Source organism: Cupressus sempervirens, chromosome 1 (genome assembly GCF_028749045.1).
Source record: "Cupressus sempervirens isolate cs-2001-9-10 chromosome 1, ASM2874904v1, whole genome shotgun sequence".
Classification (NCBI taxonomy): Eukaryota; Viridiplantae; Streptophyta; class Pinopsida; order Cupressales; family Cupressaceae; genus Cupressus; species Cupressus sempervirens.
In genome coordinates, this window is record NC_143118.1 from 243,251,809 (window position 1) to 243,268,604 (window position 16,796).

At 33.6% G+C, this 16,796-nt stretch overlaps 1 pseudogene; it reads left to right on the forward strand.

Annotated features, from left to right (window-relative positions):
• The window catches only part of LOC149577070 (ubiquitin-activating enzyme E1 2-like), a 60,267-nt pseudogene extending 45,790 nt beyond the window's left edge, over positions 1-14,477 (forward strand).
• The last annotated feature ends 2,319 nt before the right edge of the window (positions 14,478-16,796 follow it).

Consider the following 16,796-nt stretch of genomic DNA (forward strand, 5'->3'; position numbering starts at 1 on the left):
TTGAAAACTTGCTGAGGAGAAGGCGATCTTCAATTTTTTGCTCAATTTTTATTTACCTTCTAACTCTTGAGTAAACCTTTTTCTTTGGGTTTAGAAAACCACAAAAGGACTATGATAGTCAAAAGGGGGCCCACTCCTCTGATTCTTTCCTTCATAATTGCTTTCAGTGGAGAATAGACTTCATGGGTCGCAAACCCGCCGAGGAGAAGTCATCTTTAGGTTTTCTGCTTAAGTTGATTTCAAGCATCATGTTGAATCCCCAGTGTCTCTCAAAGTACAATGTTGCAATTAAAATAAAGATCTTTCATAAAAACAACTTGTTATCTTCTTATTTTGATCTATGATCTTTATTTGTTAACTATTATAGGGAATCACTTTCATGGGTTAAAAACCTACCGAGGAGAAGGAAATATTCAATTTTCTGCAAGTGTCATTCTTTCATGGGAAAAAGTAAGACAAGTTGTGAACAAGTGCAATTGTGTGAAAAACTTCATGAAATGCAAGAATCTCCATCAAATTAGGTACTAAGCTACCCATATGACATTGAGGAGAAACCCACCTGACTGTGAAATGCAAGGGAAGGGAAAGATGGAAAATTTGATGGAGAATCTTTTTGCCTAGGGAGGAATGACTAGACTTAGACATATCTAGACCAAACTAAAACACAAAAACTTTCCACTTTTGCAAAATGGGTACAGGATGAAAAGTGGGGCAATAGCTAGCTCTGACTGGGGATTTGGGTAGAGCATACCCAAGCAAGGAACTCAAAATCTCTGGTTTCACAAAAATAAAAGATGGCAATCACAACAAAACAAAAATAGGAGACAAATAGGAAAACAAAGATAAGGGAATAAACTAACTAGGAAACACGAAAAATAAACTAAACCTAAGTACAATACAATACAGGGGTTACTTGTTCTCAATTTACAATTTGATAAAGCTTTAGATCTTGAACATTATAGGTTAGAGGTAGTACTTTGCCATCTTCATAAGCCAGTTTGAAAGAATTATTCTCAAATGCCTGATAAATTCTAAATGGATCTTTCCACAAGGTGTTAAACTTTTTATGCATACCTTTTGGAGCACTTCGCTTATCCTTGAGTAACACACTATCTCCTACCATGAATTTCCATGGTTTGGCCTTCTTATCAAATAGATCCTTCACTTACATCTGGTGAGGTGTGATCTAATCCACCATTTCTTTTCTTTCCTCTTCAAGCTTGCTTAGGTACAAAATTCTCTTCTCTAGACCATCTTTATAGATATCATCTTCAATCACTATTTTGAGTTTGTTTGTAGTTAATTCTAAAGGTAATGATAGATTAGTTGCAATTCCATATACTAATTCAAAAGGAGATATGCCAATTTCTCTTTTAGGTGTCACCCTATCTACCCATAGTACCTCATGAATTTTCCTATGCCAAGTCTTTTGATTGTCTGTGACTAGCTTCTTAACAATATTTATCAAATTCTTGTTACTAGACTCAGCTTGAGCATTTCCTTGTGGGAAATAATTGAATAAGTGACTAATAGTAATTCCATACTCAAAGAAAAATTAGTAATCTCAATTAAAAAAAAGTAGGTTGCATTATCCATCACTAATTTGATAGGAACACCAAATCTAACTAGTATGTTCTCCTTAATGAATTCACACACTACTTCATAAGTAGTTTTCTTTGTCGCTTTGGCTTCCACCCACTTAGAAAAGTAATTGGTTGTAGTTATCACATATTGGTGGCCAACACTAGATGTTGGACTAATAGGACTATTAAAATCAAGACCCCATTGTTGAAAGGGACCTTCAATGATGACATTCCTTAATGGTAGAGCAGCCAATTGAGGACGCCCAATGAGCATCTTACATTTTTCACACTTTTCCACCTAGGAATAGGCATCTTTGAACATCCCAGGCTAGTAATAGGCATGTCTCAATATTTTGAAAGCTGTAACTGATGATGAAAAATGCCCTCCACAAGCTTCATGATGAAATGTTTTCAACAGCTTTTCTTGGTATTATTTGTCTACATGTCTAAGAAAAGTGCCATCAATAGCTTTTTAAAACAAGTTTCCATCCCAAATTATGTACTTAGCTACTTTCAACTTAAGATCTCTTCTTTTTCTTTCATTTAGGCCCTCTAGGCATTCTCCATATGTTAGCAGATAAGTAATATTTTCAAACCATGAATCATGAAGACTTACTGCCAACACTAGCTGCTTTTCTTCTAATTCTTCTGATTCTTCAACGATCTTATTTTTTGCAATTGCTTTACACAATGTGATACCCCTTACTAGCTTGGTAGTTTAATTTCTATATCATATTCCTATGTCTTTGCTATCTACACTCCTTTGGCATTACAACCTGCATCCTATTGTGTCAACACACTTTTCACAGCTACATCTGGGACATAAATGATAGAATGTGAATGCAAGATATAGAACCAAAATCTTTTAAGTGCTTTGACTACTACAAAAGCATGCTTCTCTATCTGTGATTATTTCAATTCATGATTTTTAGGTGTATGCTCATGAAAGCTATTGGGGCTTGTACCCCTTCATCATTATCTTGCATAAGTATTGCTGATAAAGTATGTTTAGAAGCATAACAATAAATAAGGAAATCTTGCTTATAATTTGGGTGACTTAACACTGGGGCATTAGCAATACCAATTTTTATTTTTGAAAGGCCTGATTTCTTGCCTCATTCCATTTGAAATTTGAATTTCCCTTCATCATATCCACAATATGTTTAGTAGTTTCTGTGAAATCTAGTACAAACCTTCTAAGGAAATTCACTTGTCCAAAGAATGACTTAACCCCTATTTTATTTGAGGGTAGGCTTAACCTTTGAATGACCTTTACTCATTTGGGATCAATTCTAATGCCCCCTTGAGACACTATATGACCAAAGATCTTTCCCTCTGTCACACAAAAAACTAATTTCTTTGGATTGAGTGAGATTCCATGTTCTCAGCATCTCTATAAGACCTTCCTTAAATCTTCCATGTGATCTTCTCTCTTTTTTGAAAACATGGTGAAGTCATCCAAATATATAACTATAATCCAGTCCTTTAGATCAGCAAATTTTTTTCTCATACATCTTTGGAATGTGGCACCAACATTGATGAGTCCAAAGGGCATTTTGTGATATGCAAATGTACCCCAAGGAGTGGTAAATCTCATATTGTGTTGGTCTTTCTCTTCTACCTCTACTTGATTGTAACCAAAAAATTTGTCTAGCATAGATATCATTTTAGATCTAGCCACTGCTCATAATAAGTAATCCATATTGGGAAGAGAAAAATTATCCTTCAAAGATGCTTGGTTCAAATTGTGGAAATCAACATAGATCCTTATTTGTCCATTCTTCTTTATGACTAGTACTATGTTGGCTATCTAGGTGGAGTGATGGATGGGGTAGATGATTATTGCTTTCAACATTTTATCTACCTCATGAAAAATGGTATTTGCGACCTTAGGATTATAATTCCTTTGTTTTTTTCCAGAAAGGAACCACATTAGGTTTGATTGGAATTTGATGTTTTACCTCCCCACCTATATAGCTTTTTAGATCTTTGTAACTCCAAGAAAAAACATCCATATATTCCATGAAGAGTCATTTTGCAACTTCCTTTTCTTCAGAAAAACAACATTTTCCAATGTTGATCATTTTAGGATCATGAGTATATCTAATATTTACCCCTTCATACTCTCCAATGGTAGGTCCCCTTTTTTCCCTCTTCTGCTTTATGTAGGCATCATGTCTATTAAACAATATTTCCAAGGCTACAAAGTATGGGGGAATGATATTACCTTGCAATTGAACTTTATAATTTTGATTCTTCTCAACATTAGAGCTTTCATGATTATCATTCTTGGATTCATGTGTAGAACTATAATTTTCATTCTCTAGGAATAACTATAAGCTCTTGTCATCTTCAAAAATTTTCCAGGACTCTACATTGTCTAGAATAGAAGCTCAATACACAATTTCAATCTAGTATTTCTTATCCTTGAATTTTGGGTGGGGAAGTAGAAAAGAAGTAGAAACTGCTAGAGAATCAGTTTTGGTGTTCATCTCCCTTAGCACTACGTCAATAGAAAAGGCATCTAGACCACCTATTTCATCCCAAACTCTGTTTCTATAGTTCTTTAACTTGTGTTTTTTCATAGAGTATTGTCCTTTAATTTTCTTGACAATGAGTTTTGCATCACTCTGAGCTCTCCAGATCTTTACTCCTCTTTCTTTTGCTGATATTATCCCCAATAACAAAGCCTCATATTTTGTAGTATTATTTGTATTCCCAAATTCTAATTTGAAAGCCAAGGGTTCAAATTCTCCATCAAGGGGTATTAACACTACACCTATGCCAGACCTTGAGGAGGCACAACTTCCATCAAATTCAAGTGTCCATATACCTGTTACATATTTGTCCCCATTCAGAATTCCTTTGCTTTGATCTTCATCTCTTATTCATCTAGAGCCTCTTTAGTAAATAACATATAGTTGCCAAATTCTAGCTCTTGAGAGAGGATTTGGGCTTTAGGATCATTCAATTTTAGAACTGTAAATTTTGCCTTTTCTTTAGATTCTAACTTAACTTTCTTATTCCTGATAGGTATGACTGCTTAGGACTAGTCCAGCTTAATTTCTCCTCCTAAGTCTTGACAGAAAATCCTGCTTAAAAGAAGTCCATATCTTGCTGGAATATTTTCTACTAGGATAGTCAATAAGAGTTTCTTCTCTAGATGTGAGGCCAAGGCTACTTGAGCATCTTTGATTTTCCCAAGTGAAGGGACTTGTTTGGCATCCATAGAATAACACCTCCCATGCACTTTAGTAAGGTTGAGACCCAGGACTTTAGCTACAAAATATGGCATAACATTATCTGATGCACCTAAATCTATTATGCAATTGCTTGGTTTTTACCAATTGATATACAATGAGATATAAAATGGGTTAGGTTCTTGACTAGGAGATGTTGATAAAATAGTAGAATCTTCTTGATTAAATAGGCCAAATGTCAAGGCTTTAACTCCTTTTTCAATGGTCACACTATGATTCTAATCTAATACGTTCCCTTTACACTAGTCTACTAGTCTTTTTAACTTAGTAGGGTGAGAATTCAAATAATCTATAGGGGAGATTTAAATTTTTTATTCTTCATAGAACTGAATGAAATTAAAAGGTATTTTGTCCTTACCAATTTGTGAAGTGTATATTCCTTGATCAGAATGCACATTACTTGTTGAAGGACATGGATCATTCTTGTGAGCATGACTAGAGGATTGATTCTTCACCTTTTGGCCCCGAGTAAGCACTATTTATGAAGTTCCATCAATGGTTGCATAACATTTGCCTTTTGGTTCAAAATCTGACTCATATTCTAAAAATAAATTTCTAGAGTCACCATTTGAATATGAATTAGACTTTGGAAAGGATTTGTAGTGTTCAATTCATTGGTAGATAATAATTGCATCATACGAGCAATCTTTGGACAACTCTCACTATCATGATCTATGGTCAAGTAAAAGATGCACATGTTTCCTTTATTTGGTGTTGCTTCAATTTGCAACCTAGGTTGTGAGCCTATGAGCTGCAGATATTTTCCATCATTGTTCTTCCCTAGAAAATTTTGATAATTCCATTGATAAGAATTACTGAATCTAGGTAATTGTCTTTTTACTACTATCAATTCATTCAAAAAAAATTGAATCATCTCATCAAATGATGTAGTATTACTAGAACTTATTTTAGTTTTAAGTTCTCACTTCCATTTTCCCATAGAAATCAAATCATCTTAAAATTCAATTTCCTTCTTTTGTTTGTCTACCAAATCCATGGGATGTGCTCTTCTCAAATCATAATTGACATCTAGAGGCATCACACTAATAAAGAAGGTTTTCAAATTACCAGTTGTAGGTCTATTAGTAGTTGGAATTCTGCTAATAATCTTATTGAATTTGGCAACAAAATCTCTTATACTCATGGTGGATTTCTTTTTAATTGAACTCAACTATGTTAACAAGGCATATTCATCTTCCATAGTTTTGAACCTTGTCTCAAAGGCCATTCTCATTGTATCCAAATCAATTATTGAGTCATCCCTAGTTTGCTGCACTATCTACTAAGGTTTCCACAAATAATCTTATGGCAACATCCTCATGCCCAACACCTAAGATGTGAGTAGCTGCGAAGAAGGCTTTAATATGTTCATCTATAGTAACCTTCCCATCTCCTAAGAATTTTGGGAAATTCTTCCTCGAACCAGCTAGGAGGGGATGGTATGCTATTATTGCAAATGGTCTTGTTACTATGGCCCATGGAGTAGCCATGATTGTTCTAGCAATGTATGGTGGGAAATTAACAACTAGGGGAGCAATAATTCTGTCCAGGGCCAATATCTAATAGGTAGAATGCAAAGTACTAGTGCCTTGATTCCTAATAGGGGAAGGTGGTCTACTTTGAATTTTCTTTTCACCTTCCCACTTTGGAATTTCTAAGATGGGAAAACCAAGCTCTGTAAGTTTATCAAAATTAGGGTCTTGCTCACCCTATTCCTTTGTACTTCTAAGGAAACTTGTTTCTTCTAGGATGCTAAGTTAATTTTATCTCTAAGGTGCTTGTCTCAATCATCTTTGTTCTCTTTGTATGTCACTCCTTTGAACAACTCTTTCTAAATCTTCAGCTCTCCTTTCCTCTTCTTCCAATACTTGGCTAGCATTCTTGTAATGCTCAACATCTCTCCTATCTCTCTAAACAAATGTATTTAGGGATGAAATTATGTATTCTTGATCATCTTAAAAACCAAGATTAGGTTGGAGTATCAGAATAATGTTTTCTTGAGGTAGTACCATTTTTCCTCATGACACAAGTTTTTTTAGTCAAGCAACTATTTGTATCCCCAGTAGAGTCGCCAAAAATATGTTGGTAAATAGATTTTTTCTTTTTTATTATAACTCTTAAATGCCCAAACTTGGAACAATATTATGTTATGAACAATTGAAAAGCTACCTATGGATGAATTGGTTTTTCTCTCAATTGGTAGGTACAACTCCATAGGATAGATTTGCAATGAATTATGTTTTTCTCCTAAACTAATTTGGGGTACGTTCTTGACCTAAGAATAGAAGAGGTAGAACCAAGCTAGACCTAATAGAATCTAACTTAGGCAAATAATTTTTTTTGAATATCTAAACAATTTTATGAATTCGCACATCTTATGAATTCACAAAGCTTAACTAAGTAATAACTAGTATGGAGCTAAGTAAGAGCTAGGTTAATATAAATCTAAACTACAATTAACAAAAAAAGAGTGCTCAAGGGATCTCTTTTTGAATGAACAATGACACTACTTATCACATTCATTCATTATTTTGAAATAGGGGGACGAAACTTTGTTCTTTCCTTTCCTCAATTCAAACAAAAGAGAAAACATAAGACTAAATCTAATAGAACTAGAATATAAAATAATTGATATAAATACCATTCCATTGTCTCTACAACATAAAGTACTTCACACCAAAAATTTCTTGACCTTTTATTAATCTTTCAATCACATACATATACAATTTTGAGATGATCATTACAATGGAAGTTCAATCGGTTCATCTTCTCAAGATTGACAAATGGCAAGGCACCAATTTGTCACATTTCAATAATTACAAAAGAAAACAAAAGAAAAGGCATAATGTGAATCACTTCAACTTCTTCTCCTTTTCTGCCTTTTCTCTGTAGGCCTTGGTAGCAACTATGATTGGGATGAGCTCTTCATGCCTAGGCAGGTGGATATTGGTATAACTTAAAAGCCATTTGGAATGTTCTCTGGCTAACTCCTTTACAACATTTAATTGATTTAGTAGTTCCTCTATGACCACGTCTATGTATCCACTAAGTATTTGGAGTTCAAGAACCCTATTTTGACTATAGGAAGATATATCAGACAAACTATCTAAAAATTTGGAAAAGTTCTCCTTCATGACATTGATCCCAATAAGAGCTTTTCCTTGGCCACTAATATGGGAATTTGTATGTAGTCCCTTCATAAGTTCAAATCCCTTGTCTTGTTTCTTCTTCACTTTATCATCTATTTCTTTAAGCCCTTTCTCTACGGATTGGATCATCTCAATCTTAAACTACATGCTTTGAAGCCACTTGAATAGAAGTTCATCTCCCTTTGGCAAAAATTTTTCTTCAACCACTTCCTTGGCCTTCATCAGATGATCATCTTCAATAGGGAGATGCAATCATCACACCTCACCCTTTCTCCAGCCAGAGTATTGCTATTTGTTATGATGTTATCTTTTTCTATTTCTAACCTTAAGATAACATTACCAGTCTGCTCTATAATAGTGGCTCCTTCTTATTTGAGCTTCTCAATCCATTCTTTACCAATTTCACCAAAATGCCTATCTTCTTGGAGTTGAGAGATGACGGCCTAAACTTCAACAATAGTAGGATTTTTAGTCTCTGGTACTCCAAAGATGGCTACCAATGGGGTGACTAGCTATCTAATGAACTTATTCAATTCTTCTATTGCATCCTTCATTTTGGTCTTGGACAACTTTAGACTTTCTAACTACCCCTCAATCACCTCATTGGTTGACTTCCACAAGCTAACTTTGGTGTCATGCCTAGCTTCTCCAAGATCCATAGAGTGCAAAGTAAAATCATTGGTAGTCATGTCCTCAATCATCCCTCCTTTGTTGGGCTTGGCGATCTCCATTGTCAAGTGTCCTATTTCTAGATCTTGCCCAAGTATGGACAAGGTTTTCTGCTTCTTTACTTTTGCCAATACAAATACAGAGTAGATTGTGAGAGATACAATATCTTTAGTAGAAGTGCACTCATATTTCCTTTTCCTTTTTCTCTCCAAAGTATCCTCCAACTAGGAGTCAGTACCTATCACCTTGGAGCCCATCTCAAGTGATTCTATACTAAACATCTTCCTCTTAGCTGGAGTGGTTGTCACAATAGTCAAAGAGAAAGGATTCTTTGGATCTTAGGAGATGAGCTTAGAAGAACTCTGGCCTTTACCTACTTCTAGAGTTTTCTTTGTTTTTAATCAGACTCGGTAGACTTTCTATTATTGCTCTTTCCATCCCCTAAGTGTACTATCTATATTGAAGAGCCACTTGGTTGGAGAAGTGTAGCAGTTGCTGGCAGAACTGGACTATGATGAGGAGAGGGAACTAGAGTAGTATGGGGAGAAGGAATTGGAGAAATATTAGGTGGTGGAACTAGTGTCACATGGGTAGATGGAATTGGGGTGGCCATGCTATCCTTTGGCTCCTCCATCTTCTTTTCTAAAGGTTGATCACCTCCACCTAAAGGTTGATCATCTCCATGTAAAGATTGATCTAGCCCTTGAGTGGAAGCTATTGTTATGCCTAGTGTAGCACTCTAAGATGAAGAAGGTGTTGCAGCTATTGGAGAAGCTTGAGTGGCTACACCTTTGCTTCGACTCCTCTTGGTTGTCCATTCAACCCATTTCCCCATTCTCTTGATGATCCTTGCTATCATGATATCAAGATTTTCCTCAACATCTACATAAGGCTCTGAACTGATAGGAATCCCCCTTAACTTAGTTAAATATGTATTACTATACATATTTTGGCCATCATCTTCCAAGCCTTCTACATCAAAGTTGATACCATATGTTTTAATTTATTCCTTTGTAAGCCTAGCGAAAGCATGATCTCTACTTTTGAGCTCATCTCTATAGTCCACCCAATAGTCTTCAATAGTGGTAACATGTTTAATCATGCTCCCAATTTGTAATACATCTCTTGCATACTCGTTCAGGTCAAACATAGGTCTCATGACCTCATATGCCTCCAATTGATATTTAGTCTCGAATGCTTTGAGCATATTTTTTGCATCAAAGTGAGACTTGCAACTGTAAGCTCTAAAATTCATAAGGAATTCATACCCTTTCTTCTTTAGGCTTGGGTTGAGCACGTTCACCTAGATCGCTTACCTCATGATCTCTATTAGTACGATCATATTGCTCAAATACCTAGGCAGCTTCAAAGTAAATCCATCAAAAGCTGCAAGATGCAAATATGAGAAGGATAAGAACTAGATAAAATAGCTACCAAACTAATAAATAGCCGCCATTGCCTCCACGATGAACCTCCTCTCTAGGAATCCTTGGAGTTCACTGCAAATTCTCATTGTAGATATGTTATTAACCTTGACATATTCTACATAACTATTCTACAATTGAAAACATGGATAGAACTCATAGCTTTTCACATCATTAGGAAAGTTATCTATTCTAGGAAGGCTTTGCCACAATTGTAGAGAACAAGCACATAAATTAGAAAAGAAGACATATAAAAGGTGTTGTAAAACTTTTCAATGCTAAGGGCTCTAGACAAATGCTCACTTACCTCATAGGCCCAATCAACATACTATGTATCTGAACAGATAATTTGTATGAGAAAGAAATGTTATTAACAAAATTAAGTGCTTCTAGCTCACCTTTCAATCTATGTAAGAGAACTAGAATGTCTATGATCTCAGGCTTGAGATCAATGCCAAATAGAGTTTTAGGAATGTTACTCTTGGCACCAAGTAGCTTTTGATACCTAGATCTCATAATTTCTTTTCTCCACACCATTTTCTTCAAGGAAAACTCAGACATTGCTCCTCCTATTGTCAACTCAGAAAACTCCTCTCATTTTGGAAATTGGAGGAAATTTACTACAGTTTTCCTATCAATAGAGATTAGAACTATATGATCAAGTAATAGAATTTTTTTGGTATCTAAGTTGTAGTGAATTATGCATTCAAAAATCAACTTAGGAGCTTCAACTACCACTAGAAACCTAGTTGTCTCCACTAGCCCACTTCCTTAGAGCTTCTTGATTATAGGATGCATTGGCTTCAACCTTAGCCTCCTTTGAAAATCTTACATGTCATAGAAATGGAGCAAGGTATTCATGAAACTTTACAATGTGAATTTGATCCCATTAAGTCTGTCAAACCCAAAAAAATTAGTTGTCATTTTATCTAAGGTAAAAATGAATCAAAACTTTGAACTCGAAGGAAGCACAGAGGATAGAATTTACAAGTATAAGAGATTTGGAAATGTTGTGCAATTCAACTACATAACAGCTCAAGAAAAAGAAGTAATTTGAAAAATTGTTATGTTTCCCTCTATATAGAAATCCTAATTCACCCATTAATCTTTAAGATCCACGCCACATGAATGAATTAATGGATAAATCTATTGGATTAGTAAATGCAGGAGTCCCTAATAGAAATTTTAGTGTCTTTTCACTATTTCCATTGGCCAAACAGTAAGTTTCCTTCCTTTCATATTTAACTTCCCATTTTCCATTCAGTTCCAGAAAATTAAGAACAGAGTACTCCGTAAGGAAATATCTGCTTAGCCAGATTCTATCTAGTATACCTTCCCAAGAGTGGTTAGATTGTTTCTATTAACATCTTGAGATGCCTTGTGTGTAATTTTTGAATCCAATCTATTTAAAAAGTTTATTTCTCTATGAATCTGGAAAATCACCCACATGGGTTGAAAACCCACCAAGGAGAAAGCGATCTTCAATTTTTCACTCAAGCTTTATTTACCTTCTAATTCTTGAGTTAACCTTTTCTCTGGGTTCAAAAAACCACAAAAGGACTCCTACTATCAAAAAGGGCCTACTTCTTGGCTTATTTCCTTTAGAATTGCTTTCAGTGGAAAACGAACTTCGTGGGTTGCAAACCAATCGAGGAGAAGTCATCTTCTAGTTTTCTGCTTAAGGTGATTTTGAGCATCATGATGAATCCCAAGCATCTCTCAAAGTACAATACTACAATGAAAACAAAGATCTTTAATAAAACAACTTGTTATCTTCTTATTTTGATCTATTGTCTTCATTTGTTAACCGTTGTGGGGAATTTCCTTCATGGGTTAAAAACCCACCGAGTAGAAGGCAATATTCAATTTTCTACAAGTGTCATTCTTTCATGGGAAAAAGTAAGACAAATCATGAACAAGTCTATTTTTGTGAACAACTTCATGAAATGCAGGAATCTCCATGAAATTAGGTACTAAGCTACCCATACGAAATCGAGGAGAAACCCACCTGGCCATGAAATTTAAGAGAAGGGAAAGATGGGAAATTAAATGGACAATATTTTCACCTAAGGAGGAAATACTAGACTTACACATACCTAGACCAAACTAAAACACACAAAAAATCACTTTTGCAAAATGGTCATACTCTAACAACAATACTTATAGAAGGGTGCCACTAGAAAGTGGCAGACTTTTCATTTATTGGTTTCAATAATCATAATACACATATAGAAACTTAGAAGAAATAATTATTATAGGCTCTACATTCTAGTAAATTGTAGTTTCTCAAGTCAGTGTATTGTAAATTGAAGTTAACACACTTGCAACGCTAATCAACATATTTGCTTTGAATAGTGAAGAACATTGTAACTACATCATTATATAGTCAGTGTCATGAAAATTTTATGTTATCATACCGTTAGTGTGATGAAAGAATCCTATATTATCATATTTGTAGCTCTAGATAGGGCAGAGGAAAAGAGGCCCAAGAAAATGGAAGCCACTATGAGGAACTCTACAAGTTTTATGATGAAGAATTATCAAAGGATAAGGGAATTAGTTCCATGAATTAAAAGTGAATACAATAATCATGTGAATTCAAATGGCTATAAATAATTAACATTTAAATTAATATATGCATTCACATTTATAGAGTTTATCTTCTCTCAGATGTGAGAAGATTTATAAAGACTAAGGATATATGCACATCTATGAAGTAATTGAAGAGGCCAAGGGATATTAGTTCATTAGCATTACTAGGAAAATCAAATAAAAATATTGTCCTAATCCTTAATATCTAAAGTAATACTTTGGTTCTTTGAAAGACTGTCACATTTAGAGCTACTATCTGAAACTTGGTTCTTTCCAACAATCTCTATTGAACTATAGTGAGCTTAAAAATTCAATCTTGGCAAAGTTTTAGATAGGTACAAACATATTGAATTTTCTTTGTAATATAAATCATGTGTTGTGTGTTTATTTTTTGAATATAAAATAAATGAATTCTTGAGCATTAATTAGTTAGTGTTGTTAAAGAGAAAAAGGGGCTTTTCTCTTTTATTGCATTTCTTTTGTAGTATAAATATTGATAAGTGCAGTAAATGGCCCATTTTTTTGTCTTTTTAGGTACTTTTTCTTTACAAACATTATCCTTGGGAAAGCTATTGAGTATAATGAGTTATGTCATAACCATAACCCACCAATTTCATTTATCAAATCATATATCATAGGGTTGTTTGGAAGCATCTTCTATGACTTTGGACCCAAGTTTACTATATTTAATGTTGATGGGGAGGAACCACACAATATTATTATAGCTTCTATTTCTAATGATAATCTAGTTGTGGTTTCATGTGTTGATGATGAGAGGTTAGAGTTTTAGGATGGTGACCTAGTTGTTTTTTTTCTAAAGTAGGAGGTATGTAAGAATTAAATGATGGAAAGGAAAGAAAGATAAAAAGTGTGTGTCCATATTTATTCTTGTTGGATGAGGATACAACTAATTTAGGAGGATATACTAGTAGAGGAATTGTTACATAGTTTAAGACAAAAATGACGTTAAACTTTAAGCCATTGGGAGAGGCACTCAAATATCTTGGGGAATTTCTTTGAAGTGGTTTTTTCAATTTGACCATCCTCCACTCCTTTATTTGTCTTTCCAAGTGCTTGATAAAATTTTAAATGACTTTAGGCATTTTCTATATGCTTCTTCTAAAAAAGATGCAAGTATTTTTGTTGAGAGTGTGAAGGCTATTAATGAAGTATCTTATGCTGATGAGAAGTTGGATGCTATATATGAAAATGTTTTGAAGCATTTTTTTAGTGGTTTACGAATAGTGTTAAATCCAGTGACATCTATGTATGGTGGAATTATTGGATAGGATGTTGTCAAAGCATGTTTTAGAAAGTTTCACTAACTTTTTTAAGTGTGTATTCTAAACTATCAAATTTTGATCAGCATAAATCTAGTTAGTAATATATTTTGATCTTGTAAATTAAATAGATAATCCTTTGTTCATATGTTACCTGGATTGGCTTGCAATTCTTCTATTTTAATTCATTGAAATCCCTTCCAGTTGGACCATTTCATGTTGAGGATGTAGCACCTTTAAATTTTTGTTATGATGCCCAAATATCTATATTTGGATGATATATGTAGATAATGTTGGAGGATGCTAAAGTGTTTGTGGTTTGTGTAGGATCCCTTCGATGTGAACTTCTAAAAACTTAACCCTCATAGGGGTCTCCTTTAGAAATGGAAGAAAGTTGACCATAATGGATGATGATGTTATTGAGAAGAGAAATCTTAGTAGGAAATTTCTCTTTAAAGATTTGAACATTGGTCGGGGGAAATCAATAATGGCAACATCCACAACAAGGGAAATTAATTGAACTAAAAAATTGACAATGGAGATCTCCATAAGTAAAAAATAATTATGCAGTGTGCTGAAGACTTACTATGTTTAGCAAATTTTTTAGTGGCATGAGCAACGTGTCTAGGGGTGACGCTATTGGGCCTTCTTCCATGAAAAGATGGGATTGATCCATCTTGAATTTTCAAATCCTGTGACAATGTCATACTAGGGTTACTCCTTATTCTCATTCTTGTAGCTCTTGTATATCACACATATATCTGCTATTATATGTTTCTATCCCTGCATTTCATTACTACATCAAAAGGACTCTCACACAAGCTCCTAGGGTTTAGTATCACTCACTTCTAGAGCATGAGAGAAGATCATTGTGAACAAAAGACCCCAAAAAAATCCACTAGCCTTGGAGGGAAAATGAAAACATGTATGCCAAAATATTTCATAGTCTCTGGTCTCAAATTGGTTTGAGTTTATCTACCAATGAAAAAAAAATTGTTTTAATGAGTCTAGCTACATAGGGATATTGGACAACAAGGACATGTAGCTAAGTATGTATATTTTTGAAAGTGTTTTCTTAATTAAAAAATTTAAATTATTAATTTTTTAATTATATTTTTACATTTGGTTAAGTATATATATTTTTGAAATTATGTTTTTAATTATAAATTTTCAATTATAATTTTTTTTAATCATATTTTTAAATTTAAATTCTTCAACCTTTCCCCTTTTAAGTCTATCTAGTTATTGAAATTTGAACTAATTTATATGTCAAAATAATTTCACTTGCCACCTTGTTCAAAAGACACATTTCTTTTGTCTTAAGACAAGAAAAGTAATTTGAAAATATATTCTTATTTTTATTTAAAATGATTCAAATAATAATTTAAATATTTAAGAAAAAGAATTAAATTTTTATTTTATTTTAAAAAGTGTCTTCTAATGCAATAATGCACATTTTCAAAGCCTCAAAATTCATATGTTTATCCCTTCTTGCTTCAAAAGCCCATCATGAATGGACATGAATGGAACTAAGGAAGAACACAAAAAAATAGTTTTTGGGAGAAATGGTAAGTACCACCAATAACCATATACATTACATTAGTTTATACAAAAAAAATATTAAAATAGAGAGTAGGAATCAATTTTAACCATATCACCTCTCTACTTGCCACTACTAGCCACTTAAGCTCAAAATATAAGTAATCTACATTTATGTCTAACAATATTAAATAGGTATGTTAAAATTTTACTTTAAGATATCAGACATTCAAGAAAAAAGATAGCTACTTTCCTCATTAATTTTCTTCACCTTAATGTCTTGATCTTTCATTAGTACCCACACTTAAACATATTCCATCATGAATAACTTTGCCTTGCGTATGTCTAGAGATAAATTTCACAACCTTTTCCATCCTCCTCATTGCCTATGTCAAAATGGGATATTTGGAAGAGGGCATAAAAATCCATCAACACATTAACAATGGGGAAATTCTATTAGATGTTTCATTTGTAACTACTCTATTAGGTATGTATGCAAAATGTGGATCCATAGACAAGGCATATGAATTGCTTGATAAAATGCATTAAAAAAATGTGTCTCATGGAATACCATGATATGAAGGGACAAGAAAATCTTGTGTGTAGTAAATCACTTATACATTCCACAAGGATGAAACCACAAATAGTGGTATGCTATTTTGGTCTTTTGCAAAGAATTTTCCAAAACCTCTACAAGTCATCTCTAGCAAGTCTACTTATATGAATCTCTTTACCAGAAGATCTATTTTATGTGCTACTACTTTTGGCATCTCATTTCTAATTGGACCTCTAATCCAAAATTTATAGCTCATGTCATGATGATGTAGACATTCTAGCATTCAATCCAAGGCAAGGTGTTGCATCTTACCTTGATTTTTATAGCATAAAATAGGAATACTTGCAAGGAGGATTCATCATATTCTACCCCAATTTCATCTAGGAAATCTAAAAATAGATATGCAAATGCATCCTTAATACAAATTAATAATTAAATTGGAATAAATAAGTGTTAAAAGGTCACTAAATTGAAGTGCTTCTAATATTTAGGATGATACACAATATTTTTATTTGCTAGTTATAAATTATTAACTATTTTAATTATGAATATTGGAATCTACCATTGAGAATCCAAGTGAGTGATATAAATTTAAGAGACCTAAATAAATAAACCTTAGAGAAAGTGAAAAGAGGAAATATAAATGAATAATTAATAGTGACTAATTATCTAGTCACTTATTTAGTCATTTATTTGGTAGGTTATTTAGTAGTTTATGTTTAAAGGTGACTAGTTATTTGTGAC